Consider the following 21,803-nt stretch of genomic DNA (forward strand, 5'->3'; position numbering starts at 1 on the left):
AGAGATGCCAAAGCACACACAAGAAGCCTACAAAACTCCAAATAGAATGAACCAGAAAAGAAACTCCTCCCGTCACATAATAGTAAAAACACCAAATGCACAAAAACAAAGAAAGAATATTAAAAGCAGTAAGGGACAAAGAGCAAATAACATAAATTCAGACTTATCAGAATTACACAAGACTTCTCAGAACGGACCATGAAAGCCAGAAGATCCTGATCAGATGTCATACAGACCTTAAGAGAACACAAATGCCAGCCCAGACTACTATATCCAGCAAAATGCTCAATAATATAGTTGAGAAACCAAGATATTCCATGACAAAACAAAATTTCCACAATATTAATATTTTCCTCAAATATACCCCTACAAAGGATAATAGATGGAAACTCCAACACAAGGAGGGAAACTACACCATAGAAAAAGCAAGAAAATAATCTCCTCACAACAAACCCAAAAGAAGATAGCCACACAAACATAGTTCCACCTCTAAAAACAGAAATAACAGAAAAAAATCAGTGTTCCTTAATATATCTTAACATCAATGAACTCAATTTCCCAATAGAAAAGCATATACTAACAGATTGAATATGTTAAACAGGACCTAGCACTTTGCTGCATACTAGAAGCACACCTCAGTAAAAAAGACAGACAATACCTCAGAGGAAAGGTTGGAAAAAATTTTTCCAAGCAAATGGATCCAAGAAAAAAGTTGGAGTAGCCATTATGATATCTAATACAATCAACTTTCAACCAAAAATTATCAAAAATGATAAGGAAGGATACTTCACAGTCATCAAAGGAAAAATCCACCAAAATGAATTCTCAAACCTCAATATCTATACTCCAAAGGCAAGGGCACTAGATTCATAAAACAAACCTTAACAAAGCTCAAAGCACACATTGCACCTCCCATAATAATAGTGGGAGATTTCAACACCCCACTCTAATCAATGGACAGATCATGGAAACAGAAATAAAACAGAGATATATAGAATCTAACAGAAGTTACAAATCAAATGGATATAACAGATATTTATAGAGCATTTTATCCTAAACCAAAGGAATATTCCTTCTTCTCAGGACCTCATGGTATCTTCTCCAAATTGACCATATAATTGGTCAGAAAACAGGCCTCAACAGATACAGGAAGATAGATATAATCCCATGCATCATTTCAGATCACCACGGAATAAGGATGGTCTTCAATAACAACAATAATGACAAAAAGCCCACATATACATGAAAGATGCACAACACTCAATGATAATTTATTCAAGGAAGAAATAAAGAATGAAATTAAAGACTTTTTAAAATTTAATGAAAATGAAAGCACAACATACCTAAACTTATAGGACAAAATGAAAACAGTACTAAGAGGAAAACTCATATCTGAGTGCCTAATAAATAAACAGGAGAGAGCATACATTAGCAGCTTGAGAGCACACCTAACAGCTCTAGAACAAAAAGAAGCAAATACACCCAAGAGGCAGCAGGAAATAATCGAACTCAGGGCAGAAATCAACCAAGTAGAAACGAAAAGAACTATACAAAAAATCAACAAATCAGGAGCTGGTTCTTTGAGAAAATCAACAAGATAGATAAACCCTTAGCCAGAAGGACCAGAGGCACAGAGAGTATGTACAAATGAACAAAATCAGAAATGAAAAGTGAGACATAACAACAGAATCTGAGGAAATTAAAAAAATCATCAGACCCTACTGCAAAAGAGTATATTCAACAAAACTGGAAAATCTCAAGGAAACAAACAATTTTCTAGACAAATACCAGGTACCAAAGTTAAATCAGGAACAGATAAACCATATAAACAGTCCCATATCCCCAGAAAAAATGGAAGGAGATATTAAGTCTCTCAACCAAAAAAATCCAGACCCAGATTAGTTTACTGCAGAATTCTATCATACCTTCATGGAAGGCCTAATACCAATACTGTACAAAGTATTCCACAAAATAGAAACAGAAGGAGCACTCCCAAATTCCTTCTAAGAAGGCACAATGATGCTTAAATCTAAACCACACAAAGACCCTACAAAGAAAGTGAACTTCAGACCAATTTCCCTTTTGAATATCAACTCTAAAATACTCAATAAAATTCTGGCATTCTGAATCCAAGAACACATCGAAAAGATCATCCATCATGATCAAGTATGCTTCACCCCAGGGACGCAGGAATGGTTCAATATAAGGAAATCCATCTGTGTAATTCACTATGTAAACAAACTCAAAGGAAAAAGAAAACCACATGATCCTCTCATTAGATGCTGAGAAAGAATTTGACAAAATTCAAGAGGTATTCATGCTATAAGACTTGGAAAGAGCATGGATTCAAGGTCTATACCTAAATAGAGTAAAAGCAATATACAGCAAACCAGTAGCCAACATCAAACTAAATGGAGAGAAATTTGAAGCAATCCCACTAAAGTCAGGAACTAGACAATGCTGCCCACTCTCTCCCTACTTCTGCAATATAGTACTCAAATTCGTAGCTAGAGCAATCAGACAACAAAAGTGTCCCCACCAGCGGGGACCCAGTTATTCAGGGTCCCAAAGGGGCGCTACCCTTGGGCCTAAATGGGTGGTGAGAGAAGGAGACCAAGCAAAAGTTCTGTTGTCAAGGTCTCGTTTATTGAGAGAAATGTACAGCATTTAAAGCTCTGAGGCAGGAATAGAAGTGGGAACTGAAGCTTAGGGTGGGGGAGTTTGGGAAGTGCCCAAGGATATAAGGTGAATCACTACACTGCAAGATATCCTCCTATATAACAAAGAGGCAACAGTCTTCCCGGGACATGTTCTTTTGAAAAGGTGGAACCCTTCTCAGTAATCTGCTCAGGGACATCCGGTGTTTTGCTCAGGCTGAAACATCCTGTCATTGCTCCCAGGGTCTTCCTGGGAGAGGCTTTAGTTCAACAATCTCATGTCTGTATGGCAGTCATTTCAAGGCTGAACCTCTGTGACCATGCAGCCCAGAGTCACGTAGCCACCTTGAGCTATGCAGTCACAAAGCGGCAAGGCCCAAATCCAATACAGCTCCCTACACAAAAGGAGGTCAAAGTGACACAAATTTGAAAGGAAGAACTCAAAATATCACTATTTGCAAATGACATGATAGTATACTTTAGTGACTCCAAAAGTTCTGCATGAGAACTATTGTACCTGATAAACAACTTCAGCAAAGTGGCTGGGTATAAAATTAGCTCAAAGAAATCAGTAGCCTTCCTTTATTCAAAGGATAAGCAGGCTATTCAACAATAAAAGAACTTCTGGGGGAATCACCATCGCTGACTTCAAGCAGTATTACAGAGCAATAGTCATAAAAACTGTATGGTTCCTGAACAAAACACCAATGGCTTATGCTCTAAAATCAAGAATCGACGAATGGGACCTCATAAAACTGCAAAGCTTTTGTAAAGCAAAAGACACTGTCATTAGGACAAATCAGCAACCACCAGGCTGGGAAAAGATCTTTACCAATCCTACATCTGATAGAAGGCTAATATCCAAAATATACAAAGAACTCAAGAAGTTAGACTCCTGAGAGCTAAATCACACTATTAAAAATGGGGTACCGAGCTAAACAAAACATTCTCAGCTGAGGATTATCGAATGGCCATAAAGCACCTAAAGAAATGTTCAACATCCTTAGTCATCAGGGAAATGCAAATCAAAACAACCCTGAGATTCTACCTCACACCAATCAGAATGGCTAGGATAAAAATCTCAGGTGACAGCAGATGCTGGTGAGGATCTGGAGAAAGAGGAACACTCCTCCATTGTTGCTGGGATTGCAAACTGGTACAACCACTCTGGAAATCAGTCTGGAGGTTCTTCAGAGTAACTGGATATTACACTACCTGAGGACCCAACTATACCTCTCTTGAGCATATACCCAAAAGATGCTCCAACATACAACAAAGACACATGCTTCACTATGTTCATAGCAGGCTTATTTATAATAGCCAGAAGCTGGAAAGAGTCCAGATGCCCTTCAAAAGAGGAATGGATTCAAAAAAACGTGGTACATCTACAGAATGGAGTACTACTCAGCTATCAAAAACAATGACTTCATGAAATTCATAGGCAAATGGAATGAAATAGAAAATATCATCCTGAGTGAGATTACTCAATCAATGAAAAAATACTTGGAACACACTCATTGATAAGTGGATATTAGTCAAAAAGCTCAAATTACCCAAGATGCAATCTACAGACCACAGGAAGCTCACGAAGAAAGATGACCAAAATGTAAATGCTCACACTCCTTCTTAAAAGGGAGGAAATATTCATAAGAGCGGATATGGAAGCAAAGTTTAGAACAGTGACTTAAGGAATGACCATTCAGAGCCTGACACACATGTGGCCCATATATTTGCAGCCACCAAAACTGGATAAGATGGATGAAGCTAAAAAATGCATGCAGAAAGGGACTGGATATTGATCTTTCCTAAGAGAAACATCCAGAGCATGTCCAATACTGAGGTCAATGCTAGCAGCAAACCACCGAACTGAGAAGAGGACCCCCTTGGGGGGAATTAGAGGAAGTATTGAAAGAGTTTAAGGATCAGCTCCGGAAAAAAAAAAGATAGAGTTGAAGGAGCTTGCAATCCCATAAAAACAGCAATGCTAACCAACCAGAGCTTCCAGGGACTAAACCACTACCAAAAGACAATACTTGGACTGACTCAGGACTCCAACTGCATATGTAGCAGAGAATAGCCTTGTTGGGGCACCAGTGGAAGGGAAAGCCCTTGGTCTTGCCAAGGTTGGACCCCCCAGCGCAGGGTAATATGGGGGAGGGCAATAAGGGGAATGTTATGGGAATACCCGTATGGGGGAAGGAGAGGGGAGGGAATGGGGGCTTATGGACAGGAAACCGGGGAGAGGAATAACCTTTGAAATTTATGTAAAGAAATATATAATAAAAAATTTAAAAAATTAGGGAAATGATACCCTTCACAATAGTTGCAAATAACATAAAATACGTTGTTGTAACTCTAACCAAGGAAGTGAAAGATCTATATGACAAGAAATTCCAGTCCCTGAGGAAGGAAATTGAAGAAGATTTTAGAATATGGAAAGACTTCCCATGTTCACGGATTGGCAGGATTAATATAGTAAAAATGGCCATTTTGCTAAAAGCAATCTTCAGATTCAATGAAAACCACATCAAAATTCTAACTCAAGTCTTCATAAAGTTAGAAAGAAAAATTTGTAAATTCATCTGGAAAAAAACCCAGGACAGCAAAAACTATCCTCAACAATAAAAGAATTTCTGGCAAATCACCATTCCTGACCTCAATGAGTATTACAGATCAATAGTGATCAAAAAAAAAAAAAAAAACTGTGTGTTATTGGTACAGAGATAGGCAGGCAGATCAGTGGAACAGAATTGAAGACACAGAAATGAACCCACACAACTATGGTCACTTGATCTTTGACAAAGGAGCTAAAACCATTCAATGGGAAAAGATAGCATTTTCAACAAATGGTGTAGTATCAACTGTTAGTCAGCATGTAGAAGAATGTAAATTGACTCATTCTTATTGCCCTATACAATGCTCAAGTACATGTGGATCATGAACTTCCACATCAAACCAGATACAATCAAACTAATAGAACTAAAAGTGGGGAAGAATCTGCAACACAAGGGCACTAGTGAACATTTCCTGAACAAAACACCAGTGGCTTATTCTCTATAATCCAGAAACGACAAGTGGCATCTCATAAAACTGCAAAGCTTCTGTAAAGCAAAGGACACTGTCATTAAGACCAAATGGCAATCAACAAATTGGGAAAAGATCTTTCCCAATCCTCCTACATCCTACATCCAGTAAAGGAGATATATATATATATATATATATATATATATATATATATATATATATATATATATATATATAATCAAAGGAGATATATATATATATATATATATAATCAAAACTAGACAATATTGATGAAGCCAAGAAGTGCATGCTGATAGGAGCAGTCTCAGCAGAGCATAACAAACATCAAATACAGAGGTGAATGCTAGTAGCAAACCACTGAACTGAGAACAACGTCCCTCTTGGAAGAGTTAGAGAATGGTTTGTAGAAGCTGAAGGGCCTTGCAACCACATAAGAACAACAATACCAACCCACCAGAGCTCCAAGGTACTAAACTACTACCAAAGACTACACATAGATAGACTCATGTCTCCAGCTTCATATGTAGCAGAGGATGACACTGTTGGGCACCAATGGGAGGAGAAGCCCTTGGTCTTGCCCAGGCTGGACCCTGCAATATAGGTGAATTTCCGGCAGGGGAGGTGGGAAATGTGGGTGATTATGAAGGGTGAACACCCTTATAGAAGATGGGGCATGGGGATGGGATAGGGGGCCCATGGTCAGGAAACCAGGAAAAGAAATAACATTTCAAATGTAAATAAAAAATATCCAATAAAAAAATTTACCACACATTGCAGGGTATTTGATCACACTGTGAATCACAAGATTGTGTTCTTTACTGGAAAATCCTGTTTTTGTTGTGGTGTAGTTCAGCCTTTAATCCAAGACCTTTCAGCTTTAGTGTTGTAAACAGTATTAAATAAAGTCAACCATATGTCAACAGGAAGAGCAAACAACCTGTTGAAGGGAAATGAACATAGGGAGTAAGAGAAAGTTAGGAGGATGAATAGAGAATTGCACAGGAAATACTATGAAGGGACATTTAGTTGGAGGGGGTTTTGAGATGACATGGGAAATGGAAATATTCCTTCCGGAACTTCAGCTGATAAGAAAGGTCAGCTTTCTCTTCTTATCCGAATTAGCAGGTTGTTACCCCTGTACGTAGCTCCTGAGTCTTCACTGGTAAAACCAAATGAATGAGATATTTAAAAAATAAAAATAAAAACAATGATTGCGTAAACTGACACATTAAATAAAGACCAATTACTTGCATTTAAAGACACATATGAAGCAGATCAAGATATTCTAGAACTTATACCCATTAATAAAATGAACAAGAAAATTAAAGCTATTACATCTATATCTAGAAGAGAAATGTGAGTTTGAGAACGAAGGACTAAATTTTCTGATAGATTTTCAGCTTCATTGTGATGTTGAAAATCTGGGCTTTTGATTTTCATCTGGAACACTATGAATCATGATAATTTTATTATAGGACGACTATTTTCATCCATAATTATAGAACCTATTCACAAAAATTAACTCTACTTACCATACAGAAATATTGTCAAAACTCTAAGGACTTTTGTCATATTAAGTTCAGAATAGACATATTCATTCTATAAATTGAATTATCATGAAATGCTAATATGAAATAAAAGGAAAAATTCAGTTGTAAATTATGAATGTGGAAATCATAACAGAGGCAATATGTTGTTCACAAATGTGGCAACATTTTACTGTACTTTTATTTTTTACCTACTATATAACTTTAATATTATAATCAAATGAAAAAACTATAAGACACTAATTTGTAATCCGTAACATGGCTTAAAAAGGAGACTGGTTACTATGAATTATCCTTAATTGGAAACTAATAATCCCATTATTGGGGGCTACTTATATTTAAAACACTAATCAGATTTTTAATTATGGGAAATTATCATTTGGCATTTATTTTATGGAATCAGTGACTACTGTCATTCATCAGCTCTACTCAAACTTTCAAGAGCACTGAGGATTCATCTCATCAATAGCACACTTTCCCAAATGGAAAATTCTATGTAAGCAATGATGATTATGGGTATCTCTTTGTGCAGATGAGCAACTGAAACACATATGCTCCTTCTCAGAAACAATAAAGTAATAGCGAACATCTGTGTAGCATTTCTATTATGTCAGGAGCTATTGTAAGAATTTAACCCAACCTAATTCATTTAATATACTCTAGCAATAAATGGTAGTATAATTAATCTTTTGGGAAATGAAGATGCTTTGTTGTAATGTACTCCAATATCTGCTGCTAAATAATTTGGTTGTAATAAATGTCATTTTCTTACAGTTGTCTTGTCAATTAATGCTTTGTTCTGTGAGCAGAAGGAACCACTTGCTTTCTGGCCTATTGTGTGGACTACATCTTCTCAACTCAGAAGTAGGCTTTAGTAACAAGGAAAGTAGGCCAAGTCTTTCATAAATTAAAAAGTTCTGCACAATGATTATGTTCTACTGGAAATATTTTTAAAATAATATATTCCTGGAAAATAAGTATATATTTTATTTTAACAAACATACTTTTCTCTGAGTTGGCTATGTTGTGAGAGCTACGCCACACAAATGACTACTGAATACATCCTATTGAAACTGTGTTCAGATATCTTTCTTTTAATTCCGGCTTATACTGCATATGGTCTTAAGACTGGATAGACACTTGGGACTGTTCTCAGTGAAATGAATGAAAAGCTAACTAAATAGGTAGGTTATAACCTTATCAAAAGCAATCTACAGATTCAATGCAATCCCCATCAAAAGTCCAACACAATTTTTCACGGACATAGAAAAAATAGTTCTAATCTTCATATGGAAAAATAGAAACCAAGGATAGCCAAAAGAATTCTCAAAAACAAAAGAACTTCAGGAGGATTCACCATCCCTGTCACCTCAAGCTGTCCTGTAGACCAATAGTAACAAAAACTGTATGCTATTGTTACAGAGGTAGGTAGGTAGACCAGTGAAATAGAATTAAAGATCCAGAAAATGAAACCAAACAGCTATGGTCATTTCATCTTTGACAATGGAAACCATCCAATGGAAAAAAAAAAGATAGCATTTTCAACAACTGGTGCTGGTTCAACTGGAGGTCAGCATGAAGAAGAATGCTAATCAATCCATTATTATCTCCTTGAACAAAAATCCAGTCCAAGTGGATCAAGGACCTCCACATAAAACCAGGCACACTCAAACTAATAGAAGAAAAAGTAGGGAAGAGTCTTGAACACATAGGCACAGGGAGAAATTTCCTGAACAGAACATCAGTAGCTCAAGCTCTAAAATCAACAATCAATAAATGGAACCTCGTGAAACTGAAATGCTTCAGTAGGGGAAAAGTCAGCATCAATAGGATAAATAAGCAGCCTATAGATTGGGAAAAAAATCTTCAGTAGCCATACATTCAAAATAGGGCTAATAGAAAAATACATCTATAAAGTCCTCATAACCTTAAACTGGAAGAAACCAAATAACCCAACTAAAAAATAGGGCACAGTGCTAAACAGAGAAATCATAACAGAACAAGCTCAAATGTCTGAAAAGCATTTAAAGAAATGTTCAAAGTCCTTAGTGATCAGAGATATGCAAATAAAAATGACCCTGAGATTTCACCTCACACCAATCAGTCTGGCTAAGATCAAATATTCATGTGACAGCAGATGCTGGCATTGATGTTGAGAAAGAGGGGCACTCCTCCATTGCTGGTGGGATTGCAAGCTGGTACAACCACTCTGGAAATCAATCTTATAGTTCCTCCGAAGATTGCAAATAGTTCTATCTGAAGACCCAGCTATACCACTCTAGGGCATATACCCAAAAGATGCCCCACCAAACCACAAGGACACACATTCCACCATGTTCGTAGTGACTCTATTTGTAATAGCTAGAAGCTGGAAACAACCCAGATATTGCTCAAAGAAAGAATGAATACAGATAAAGTGGTTCATTTGCACAATGGAATATAATTCCACTATTAAAAACATCATCATGAATTTTGCAGGCAAATAGATGGAACTAGAAAATATCACCCTGAGTCAGGTTATACAGACCCAAAAAGAAACATGTTATGTAATCATTGACTGGTGGATATGAGTGAAAAAGAACAGCATACCTAGGATGCAACCCACAGACCACAAGAAGTTTAACAGAAAGACCCAAATGAAGAGGCTTCAATCTCACTTAGAGGGGAAAACAAATAATCACAGGAGGCAGAGGGAGGGGCAGACCTGGGTGGGAGAGGAGAAAGGGAGGGAATAGGGAAACAAAAAGGATCAGGTATAGAAGGCAAGGGGTGGTTGGTGTGAACCAGAGAGAAGCATACAGGGCCAAAATTATGAATGAAGATAACCAGCATTGGTGGTGGGAGGAAAGGGAACCCTCTTGAAAGTACCAGAGACTCATGATGTGAGAGACTCTATTGACTCAATGGGTGTGATATTAGCCAAAATGCTCAACATTGGGGAGATGGAACTATAGGAGAGGGAACCAAGGAGGGTACAACGACTGGAATTTAAATTTAAAATGAGGCAGGCTATATAATTATCAGACATTCTTTTCCAGTTATGTCATATTCACTCTGTAAACTGCAGTGGTACACAGCTGTATCTCTCCAGTCAGATGATTCCTTTCTTTTTTCTTCTGCAATTTTTTGGGGCAATATTTTTCTACCCCCTTGCCTTCCTCCTATTTTCATACCTTTTTTCTGTATCTCCTAATCTTTTAAAATCTGTTTAACTTTGTTTTCCCTCTTTTTCTCCCCTTCCTTTGATTCTTCATGGCATAGTCTCTTTTCCTATTAATGTGAATAAACACACAACAAAAGCAACTTAAAGAAGACAGGGTAATAGATCACAGTTGAATTGTATAGTCTATCATGCTTCCATATTCCTGGCTGTGCCAGTTTAAGTCAGCTGATTACTTTGCATTTGTAGTTAGGAAGTACGGAATTTTTGTGTGTTTTTTGATTCATTGATTTCTTGTTTTCTTTCTTTCATTCTCTTTCTTTCTTTTTAACTTTCTCCTTATTTAGTTGCAGATATTGGCTGGGTTATTGTATTGGCCATGATAAATTCCTTCATAGACTCTCTTTGATCATTTCTTCCCTCCTCTTTCACATGTTCTCATGATTCTTGTAGTATTTATATATCTGTGTTATTAATCCTCTACCTGATGTTGGCTCAGCAAATATTTTTTCCCTATCTTATCCCTGTGCCCTCACTGGTTAGCCAAAGGAGGGGCACTACTAGGAGGTGTGCCTTTGTTGGAGGAAGTGTGTCACTGTAGTCGTGGGTTTTAAGACCCTCCTCTTAACTGCTGGAAGACAATCTTCTCCTGACTGCCTTTGGATCAAGATGGAGTACTCTCAGCTATTTTTCCAGCACCATTCCTGCCTGGATGCTTCCATGCTTCCTGACCTGATGATAATGGACTGAATCTCTGAACCTCTAAGCTAGCCCCATGTAAATGTTGGCCTTTATAAGAATTGCTTTGATTATGGTGTCACATCAAAGCAATGGAAACCTTAGCTAAGACACTGGTGTTGTAGGAAAGTAAGCAAACTATATTTTTGCAAGTAGAATCCCAAAAGTATAACCATATCTCTCACCGTGTACTAAAATGGATTCAAAATTAATTAAAGAACTTAGTGTAACAGACAGTGGTGGCACAGGCCTTTAGTCCCACTACTTGGGAAACAGAGGCAGGCAGGTCTCTGAGTTTGATGCCAGCATGGTTTACATAGAGTATTAATGTACATCAGGGGATATACAGAGAAACCTTGTCTCAAAGAAAAAAAAAGAAACAAAAAACAAACAAACAAACAAAACCTTAATGTAAGCTTTTAAACTGGCAGAGAAAAATCAGTAAAACTCCTCCATATATGGATATAGATAAATATTTTCTCAACAAGACTCTAATATAAGAAATAATATGAGGGACTGATAACTAGGATCACATGAAACTATAAAGCCTCAGCATATCAAAAGAACCAAATCTATGAAACAAACAAACAAAATCATCAAAGTGAAGAAACAACCTATAGATTGGGAAATTATCTTTGCCAACCATATATCAAACAAATGATTAATATTAATGAAACGTAAAGAACTATATGATTTATACATATGCGTGCTCACGCACACACACAGACACACATGCACACACACACACACACACACACACACACACACACACACACACACCCCATAATCATCCAGTCAATAAATAAGCTAATGAATTGAATGGATACTTCCCAGCAAAGAAATAAAATGATAAATATTTTTTAAAACCTTTAACATCTTTAACTTTCAGTAAAAGAATTAAAACTCTCATTAAAATTCCAGTGATAATGGCATAACAAGGAAAAAAATGTGAGTACATATTGGCAAAGATACAGGAAAACAATAGGTAACCAATGCAACTAGTATAGCCAGTATAGAAGGAAGTATGGAGGTTCCTTAAAACATGCAAATAGAATGGCCATATGTTGCAGTATACCACATTTGGATATATATCCAAAGAACTCTAAGTTAACATGCCACAAAGATATTTTTATATCCATGTTTGTGAGTCCACATTCTGCCTGCTCCTGGGATATGCTACATGCTGCTGTGGAGGCTAAATTCAGGGAGCTAACTAGACTGCATTTGCCATACAATGTCATTATCAGCTGCTGGGGCAGGGGTTGAGGGATGAAGCCTAGGATGCCAGAGGTGGAGCAAAGCTGGGGTTCCCAAGCTCCTGGGCATCCACTCACCCCTGGAATACCACACAGTGGAGTTGGGAATGAAAAATCCATGGGACTACGACTAGGCAGAGACTGGTGCTTCCAAACTCCTGTAAGTCCAGGCACTGCTGGGTCTCTAAGAGTTAGGAACAGAGTTGGGACCCAGCAGGCTGGAGCTGGGAAAATGGGGAACTCTGGCTCATCTCATTGGCGATTGTTCTTAGCTTGGCTGCAGTTTTTTCAAGTCCAGAGAGGCTTTCTATGGGATACTTGAACTACAGCTCTGTAGACAAAAGCTTTCTCCATGCTCCCCATGGTAATTTCGATGGAAGAGACACTACATGTTTATCCATATCTTTTATTGACTGTTCATCTTGGAAAGTGGATGCATATCAACTCCTCAGAGTGGACCAGAGATTAAATTCCTTTTGTAGGGAGGAATGTCCAGCAAGGGAATCTTATTAGATAAAGCCTCCGGGCCTCTAGATATATCATCAACATGGAGAACTTTGTTATTGTTTATGTGACCACAAGTCACATTTCCTTGTATGAGAACTGTGGCACATGTGTTCTAGGCCAGTAATCTAGTGGGGAGCAGGGAACCACCTACCATCTCAGGTAGGTGCCTGGGTACCAGGAACTCTGAACCCACTCAACCCACCAAGTTTTCTGGCAAGGTTCATTGTTCCACAATGATTATAGCCATACTATCCACAAAAGACATGAAAAGAAACAAGCCATGATGTCCATTAATAGATGAACAATCAATATGTTCAGTATATATATTTATTTGGCCATAAAAAAGGAAATTATGGCATACATGCATTTCAAGGTGTGTGTGTGTGTGTGTGTGTGTGTGTGTGTGTGTTGTGTATATTTGTGTGACAAAAAATTGGAATGTAGATAGTGGGAGTGGATATGGAAATTTAAAAGAAAGTAGGCAATAAAATTATCATAGGAAACATGTAGAAGGAATGAAGAATTGGAGATTAAGAGAAGAAAGGGAATTAACTGATATAGGGATAGAGACAAGCTATGGTAATATGGGAAGTGTGTGATTGAGAATAATGTATAATTACATACATGCATGAAGATGCCATGATGAAACCTAACATTTTATATAATAACCTTAAATATTAAGTGTAAATGATTGTACTATTTCATGCATCAAAATATTGGGAGCCAAACAGCAGTATTAGGAAGTTAATCTCTGTGAAATTCCAGTGAAAATAATCACTAAGTCTTTATATAAGACATAATAATACCATATAAGGTCATAGATTGAATTTTGACGACCAGGTAAGTGGTAAATAAATTTTTAGTTCAATGATCCTGTGATCCAGTGGGTCTCAACCTGTAGGTTGTGACCCTTTGGATTCAAGAAGAAACGATCCTTTTACACAGGTCATAGGTCACCTAAGAACACTGGAAAATACAGATATTTACATTATGATTGTTAATAGCACAAAAATATATTTCTGAAGCAACAACAAAATAATTTTGTGGTTGGGATCACCACAACATGAGAAATTGTATTAAAATATCACAGCATTAGGAAGGTTGAGAGAATCACTATTGTAATCTGTTCTAATTTACTATTTTTTCTTTAATCATATGTGTGTACTCAATTTGTATCACATAACAGCATACCAATATACATACACAGAGCAAGAAAGGAAATGGGAAACAATCTAGGCAAGTGTTTGTATGTGCCTACTATGTGGAAAGAAATATTAGCAGAAAGACACTAAAATGTCTTTTCTACATCTGGTTCCTGTCAGCCTGAACTTCTTTGCTTCATCCATCTCATCTAATTTGGTGGCTGTATATGTATGGGCCACATGTGGGGCAGGCTCTGAATGGGTGTTCCTTCAGTCTCTGTTTTAATCTTTGCCTCTCTCTTCCCTGCCAAGGGTATTCTTGTTCCCCTTTTAGAGAAGGAATGAAGCATTCACATTTTGGTCATCCTTCTTGAGTTTCATGTGTTTTGTACATCTTGGGTAATTTGAGCATTTGGGCTAATATCCACTTATCAATGAGTGCATACCATGTGTGTTTTTCTGTGATTGGGTTACCTCAGTCAGGATGATGTAGATCTCTCCTGAGAGACACAGCCAGAATACAGCAAATACATAGGCGAATGCCAGCAGCAAACCAGTGAACTGAGAACGGGACCCCTGTTGAAGGAATCAGAGAAAGGACTGAATGAGCTTGAAGGGGCTTGAGATCCCATATGAAAAACAATGCCAACCAAACAGAGCTTCCAGGGACTAAGACACTACTCAAAGACTCTATATGGACTGTCCCTGGGCTCCAACCGCATAGGTAACAATGAATAGCCTAGTAAGAGCACCAGTGGAAGGGGAAGACCTTGGTTCTGCCAAGACTGAGGACCCAGTGAACTTGATTGTTTGGGGAGGGTGGTAATGGGGGGAGGATGGGGAGGGGAACACCCATATAGAAGGGAAGGGGGAGGGGTTAGTGGGATGTTGGCTTGGAAACCTGGAAAGGGAATAACAATTGAAATGTAAATAAGAAATACCCAAGTTAGTAAAGATGGAGAAAAAATGTCTTTTCTATTTATTAGGTTGTTATTTTCAGAGAAAATCCAAATACCTGTCATATAACATGGAATATGGTAGATGTCAGAAGTAAATATAATTTATATTGAGTATTTAAAACAATGTGTTTAATTTACTTGACAAACACTAGAAGTGAATGGTTTTTGAGATGAACTTAAAAGTAAATGAATAAATAGATGAACTTGCTCTATTTCTTTTTCCCATTATTTACTTTTATGGAGAATTTTAACCAGTAATTTGGACACAATTTCATGGTGTTCAAAAAGTTAAAATTTTAGATATCTATATTTTAGACTAAATATTCATAATAAAACATAGTAGTTAAATGGCCATGGGTTGTGTTATTATTGGGCAGAGGTATACTGTATAAAAGCATAGAGTATTGGAGACAGAAAAGCCTATGGTAAACAATTATTATTTAAAACTAAGGAGCCAGGGGTTGGGGGATTTAGCTCAGTGGTAGAGTGCTTGCCTAGGAAGTGCAAGGCCCTGGGTTCGGTCCCCAGCTCCGAAAAAAAGAACCAAAAAAAAAAAAAAAAAAAACTAAGGAGCCAGACATATATAATGGGTGGTGGTTTGGTATGAATAGGTATCTGGCTAGACACACTTGTATTTGAAATAAACTTTGAACACTTCCTAGATACTCAACATTGGGAAAGTTATTCCATGTCTCCAATATTCATTTTCTTTGTTTATCATCATAGATAGCTCTTGAAGTATTGGGTGAAAGAAATGACTGCCAAGAGATACATACTCAAATATATACATATGGAATAGTCAAATGTAATATGTATAAAGTGTGATATACAAAAATTAATACATTTTTTTATTCTTCTCTTTTTAACACATTAAGAAATTGGTTTCCAATGGAAAACAACTTATCTAATATATTTAATTGTAGCAGAACTGTTATTTACTCATTGGCTATTTTCCTATAATAAGATATTATTCTATTGGTTATTTCTTTCCATTTTATTTAAGAGAGAGAAATATTCTCAGTAACTGGCTATTAAACTTCAAAATACAATACAATCACTTGAGAGCCTGTTAAATGTTATTTTTCTGAATTGCAATCTTACAGAATCAGGATTGAGTTCAAAGTCTAACAGTTTAACAACTATGCATATAATTTCCTTGCTAATAGCTACCAGATTATGTGTTCAGAGATCTCTCAATATCTAGCACGCAAGTCTGGAAAGTTTTTCAAGATCTAGAATTTATAACTTTATTTACATATTTCTGAAACCTTAGTACACAAAAAACACAGTCACATGGGGTTCATTTTAAAAAATAGTAGTTACCAGGCAGGAGAAATTGCTCAGCTATTCTTCCAGAGGGTCCAGGTTCAGTTCCCAGCATCTATATGATGGCTCACAACCATCTGTAGCGCCAGTTCCAGGAGATTCGATGCCTTTTCCTGACCTTCACAGGTACTAGGTATATATAAAGTAAGGTTAAAAACATATAGGCAGACTTTAATCTTCATGTGTTCTAATCCAGCATGTATCTTGTTAATATCCTAAAATTTATTAAAGAATTAAATATTTTCTTAGTAAGTAAGAAATATAGTAAAAATTTGATTTTATTTGTAGTCATTAATATCTCTTTTACATGTACTATTATTTTAAGATAAATAAACAATCTTCAGATTAATTATCAGCAGGGGCTTTTTCATTTGTGTTGGCACTGCAGTGAAATCCCAAATTTTAGTTAATTAGGGATATACTGGATTAACTTCAGAAGTAATTAACCATTGTTGCTGTAGTTGTTCAGTGTCCTGCCTCTGAGATGTAAAACGCTATTCATTTATCTTAGATGTCAAATGAAGTTACTTGATAGTAGATTGCCAGGACATTTATTGCTCTGATGTCCGGTTGAAAAAATTCATAAGAGCAAATTAACAAATTTGTGTGAAGCCTTGAGTAAAATTTTTATGGGCCACATCTTTGACCCACTCTTCAGATTTCTTTGGAGTCTGATTTGCTGTGCACATTCCATGTTGACCTCAGTCTCCAAGTACAAGGATTTTATAGGCACCACCACTCCCACTTTAAATTCAATTCAAAGAAAACTCATCCTCTGGGGCATGGTGGGCAAACAGTTAATCTCAGCACTGGAGAGGCAGAGGCAGGCAGATCTCTGAGTTTGAGGACTGCCTGATCTATTGAGTGAGATCCAGGACACCCAGGGCTACACAGAGAGACCCTGTCTCAAAAAAAAGGAAGAAAAGAAAAGCAAAAAATGTTTTTTTGGAATACATCCTGGTAAGGAGCAGGAGATTCAAGATCCTCCTCAGCTACATAATGAGATTAGGACCAGCTTGTGCTACATGAGTCTCTATCTCAAATTATAAAATATGATTTGGATACTTTTTATTTCTTTCAGACCAGACTTGCCTTACAGTTCCCTATCCTCCTACCTCATTCTCTGTACTATGATTGGCCTTTTGATTAAATCAGTGGATGTTTTTTAGTTTATTGAATACTTGTCCATATTTTCCTTCCCTACCCCTATAACCAATTATAAATTGAGCTGTACTTACTTTAGCCTTTGAAAGTTCATGAATTGAGCAATGTGGAAGGAATGATTCACAGACACAGCTCATATTGAAGATCTCTATTGTGGCAGTGACTCTGACGTCATGCTGGTGTAACTGCAATGCCTTAGGTGCTGCAAGACCTTCCTGGAGAAGATTTACTAGCTTGCCCTAACCACCACCACTGAGCAACTCACTCATCAGTGCTATGCCCAAGGGTGGTGGCAGTCCTTAGCTCCACACCCCACCTTTCTTTTCAGCTGACTTACTGTGTATCTTTAAAATAACTGTAGGTGGAAATTAGGTATATGTTCAGAAGGATAAAAACATTTGAGTCAGACTCTTTGAGGTGTGGCTAAGTATTCTTAGACTAACTATATCTCTGACCTTGCCATAATTACAAAATAGTGGAACAACCAACTATGGAACAATAGAAAACCAGTGAAGTAAGAATGACCTACAAGGTCCAGATCACCCTTTAAGCACAGCAATCCTGGGTAGTCTGGTCTAATTGAAGCATGTGCATGGCCAGTACACAGTGTGCTGTTTGCATACCTTACACCTCTTTATTCTAGACTCTTATTGTGACAATATCTCCATCCATAGCAGGCTTCCTTTTAAGACTGGAAGAGTTTAAACCCAGACGCACTGAGGTTATCAGATATTTGAGAGAAGAGAAGCTGGATTTGATGATGGGCCTGGAACTCCAGCAGGCCATCCTGAGCTATATAGTGACTCCTGTCTAAAAGATACACAAAAATAATAACAGATGGGTGCAATAGATTGGTAAAGTTAACACCTTTAATCTTGCTTGTTTTTTGTCTAACTTCTCGAGCTTTGTTCCTATTTGAGTCAGTTTGGTTCTTTAAAAAAAAAGTAAGTGTACTTAAATAGTGGTATGTGTTTGTAAATGTTCTCTCATCAACATTTTACAAAGTTATAAGCAAGCATGGGTAATTTTAGTGTATTTTCAGAAAAGGGACCTCAAATTTATATGGATGTATGTCAGAAACAATTGTGAATTAAACTGGGACATTATCAAATACAACTAAAAATATAAAAAGAAGAAAAGAAAAAAAGAAACTTAATATGCACCCAACATGGATCATGCTAACGTAATAAAAAAAAGAAAAGAAAAGAAAAAAAAAAACCCTCTTTTTCTATTGAAGGACCAGATTCCTATTGAATCTATCTTGTGTAAATGTTAAACCAAAGACAAAATATTTTCAAATTATTTTAGCATAAACAAAAAGACAATGAAGAGTTTTGTACAAGAAAAGAATAATCATTTTCATTCAGTTCTACTCACTCTAAACTATATTTAACATAAACCAATCCCTAGATCATAAAGGAACTCAGAACTTTTCTTAAGATCATGGGTTTTCATCCATAGAAGAATCCAGTATTATCTAATATAAACTTATTAAATAAAAGAATAATAAAATATAAATACATAAGTGTACATATTTACTGCACTTACATATACATTGCATCAAATTTTATCTGTTAATTACATTAACTTTATAGTTCAGTGGCAACAACAATATTCACATTGTGCAATTGGTTTGCAGAAAATGGATAAATGATAAATATTATTCCAAAACAGAGATATATACTGCCCACTTTAAGAGGAAATATTAATCTTCCTTACTATAACAAAGCTAGGCTTTTATACAATCTCAGGTCAAAAGCATAGTATAGGAAAATGATCTATTCTGGGTAATTTGTGATTCATTAGTATCTTTTAAATTTTGCGTTGTCAGTGGAAAGTTTACTTGTTGTCAGAGGTGTCATTTGTTATGTGTTTTGGAATTATTTTATTTTATATTATTTTATTTTATTTGTATGATTCTAAGAAGGCTAGTCTGACTCCATGACAAGCTTCAAATCAGGTATTAAGGGAACTAACTCTAAATCTTTACCTCCAAGGACCTGGCAATTCCATACAAGTCCAGGCCTCAGAAGCTGCCTACCTGGCCACCTGGCCTGAGGCAAGGACAATGGGTCAGCAGCAGTTTCCAGACTTCTTCAGCTACTTCCTCGGTAACATTTTCCAGATCTCTCCAGCAAGTTTCCAGCCCCCCCACCCTTGTAATGGAATGTTCAAACAGATGGATCCAACAGATTAACATAGAGGTCACCTACCTGGGAATTCCCTAATGTGCTTTAAATCAGGCCTGAGAGTATACTTGTTTGCTTCTTTATCTTGCTAATTGGGAAACCTCAGCATTCTAGATTTCTGCAGAATTAAGCATTCTTTGTGTTTACCTACTACTTGAGTCCAGGGTGTCATTCTTCAGATAATCATGGACCCTTACAATTCTTTTGATACCTATATACCATGTGGACACCTGGTGCCCACAGTAGCCAAGAAGGAGATTAAGTTCTTTGTGACTAGAGTTACAGACAGAGGGAGTTGCCTTGTGAGTGCTGGGAATTCAAACAGGGTTCTCTGGAAGAACAGGCATTGTTCTTAATTACTGAGACATCTCTCCAGCCTCAGTTATAATGTTTTCAATTTATATAAGATTCAAACACAGAATATGAAGTTCATGTAGCACAAATTTGAAAATATCTCCATACTACTTAATAAATTCAAAGTTGACATTTTGCTTTCTCAGGGAAGAGGCAGAGTTCCATTGTGCACTTAGACTCACTTTATTGGCTAAGATTTGGGATTACTGGAATTATAAGGTTGTACCTCCATACCTGACTCTGAAATTGAATTTTGTACTATGTAGTCATGTACTCTCTGGTGAAAGTTATTAAATATAATAATAAATCCTACATTTCAAGATGTCATTTGTCATTTAAGTCATTATCTAAATGTATTGTTTAGAGTCAGTTTTCCATTCGTCTTGAAGTAACTACTTTCTGCAGGTTGTTTATCAAATAAATAATACTACAAGTCTCAAAAATACAAAAAAAAACATGATATTGCCTGTCTCTCTCTCTCTCTCTCTCTCTCTCTCTCTCTCTCTCTCTCTCTCTCCCTCTTATAAGATTCATATGTGTGCATCTATCTATCTATCTATCTATCTATCTATCTATCTATCTATCTATCTATCTATCTATCTATCTATCTACCTATCTATTTAGCACCTTTATTTATCCATTTAGCACCTTGTATATTCTGTGTACTGATCCTTAATCAGTTATGTAATTTATCAATATTTTTCCCATCAGTGATTTGCACATTTACTCTGTTGGTAGATGTTTTAATCTATCTATCTATCTATCTATCTATCTATCTATCTATCTATCTATCTATCTATCTATCTGTGAAGCATAATTTATTTTTATTTTATTGCCTGAATTTTTGCTATTATATTTCTTTTTACCTGAATATTTCATAGGCTGATTTTTATACCTTTGACTTGTTTTTATTGTGTACATGCTCTAAAGTACATGCTCTTTGTCCTTCAAAGTGTTGTATTTTGGAAACTTGTCTCTAAGTGTGTCAACGTCAGAGTCAGCAAGACCTTAAATATCTGTCTTAAAGAAGTCTGATAGGATGTGATTGTGTTTTTCACAATGTATACCTCAAAAGCAACTGGTGTAGTTCCTTGGAGATCTCGGAAAATCATCATTAGAGAATTTCCATAAAGATCACAACTGACTCCTCTCTCTTTTGCTTTCTGTCTCATAGTTTGGTCTTGTTCTCACAAACTCCTCCTTACACCATCACATATATTGTCAGGCCCTTAGTCAAAAGCTAAACCAAGGAAGAGACATAATTTTCAATGTCCAGCTTCCAAAACTGTTACCCCAATAAACCTCTTTTCTTGAGTACTCAGCTTCAGATATTTTGTTATAACATTTAAAAATGAACAAATTGAGTAAGAATTCAATTCATTCTTTTGCATATAGATATTAATTTCCCCAGAAATATTTGTTGAATATATTCTTTCTCAGTTGAAGAGTTTGGTCACATTGGTGAAAATTATTTGACCATGAGTGTGAGTATTGATTTCTGGGCTCCGTGTGATAGCAAATCATTTCGGTGGAATACCTTTGTGCCAATAACTTACTATTTGGGATACTGTAGGTTTGTAGTGACTTTTGAAATTCAGATATTTGAGTTTTCCAATCTTGGTCTTTACGATTGTTAAGCCTTTGATGTTTTACAAACACATCAGGAACACTTTCAGTTTCCAAATAAAAATGTCACTGACATTTTGATAAGTATCATGTTTAAACTATAGATTACTCTGGGTTGTAATGACATTTTAGT

This window comes from Rattus norvegicus, chromosome X (genome assembly GCF_036323735.1).
Source record: "Rattus norvegicus strain BN/NHsdMcwi chromosome X, GRCr8, whole genome shotgun sequence".
NCBI classification, from domain to species: domain Eukaryota; kingdom Metazoa; phylum Chordata; class Mammalia; order Rodentia; family Muridae; genus Rattus; species Rattus norvegicus.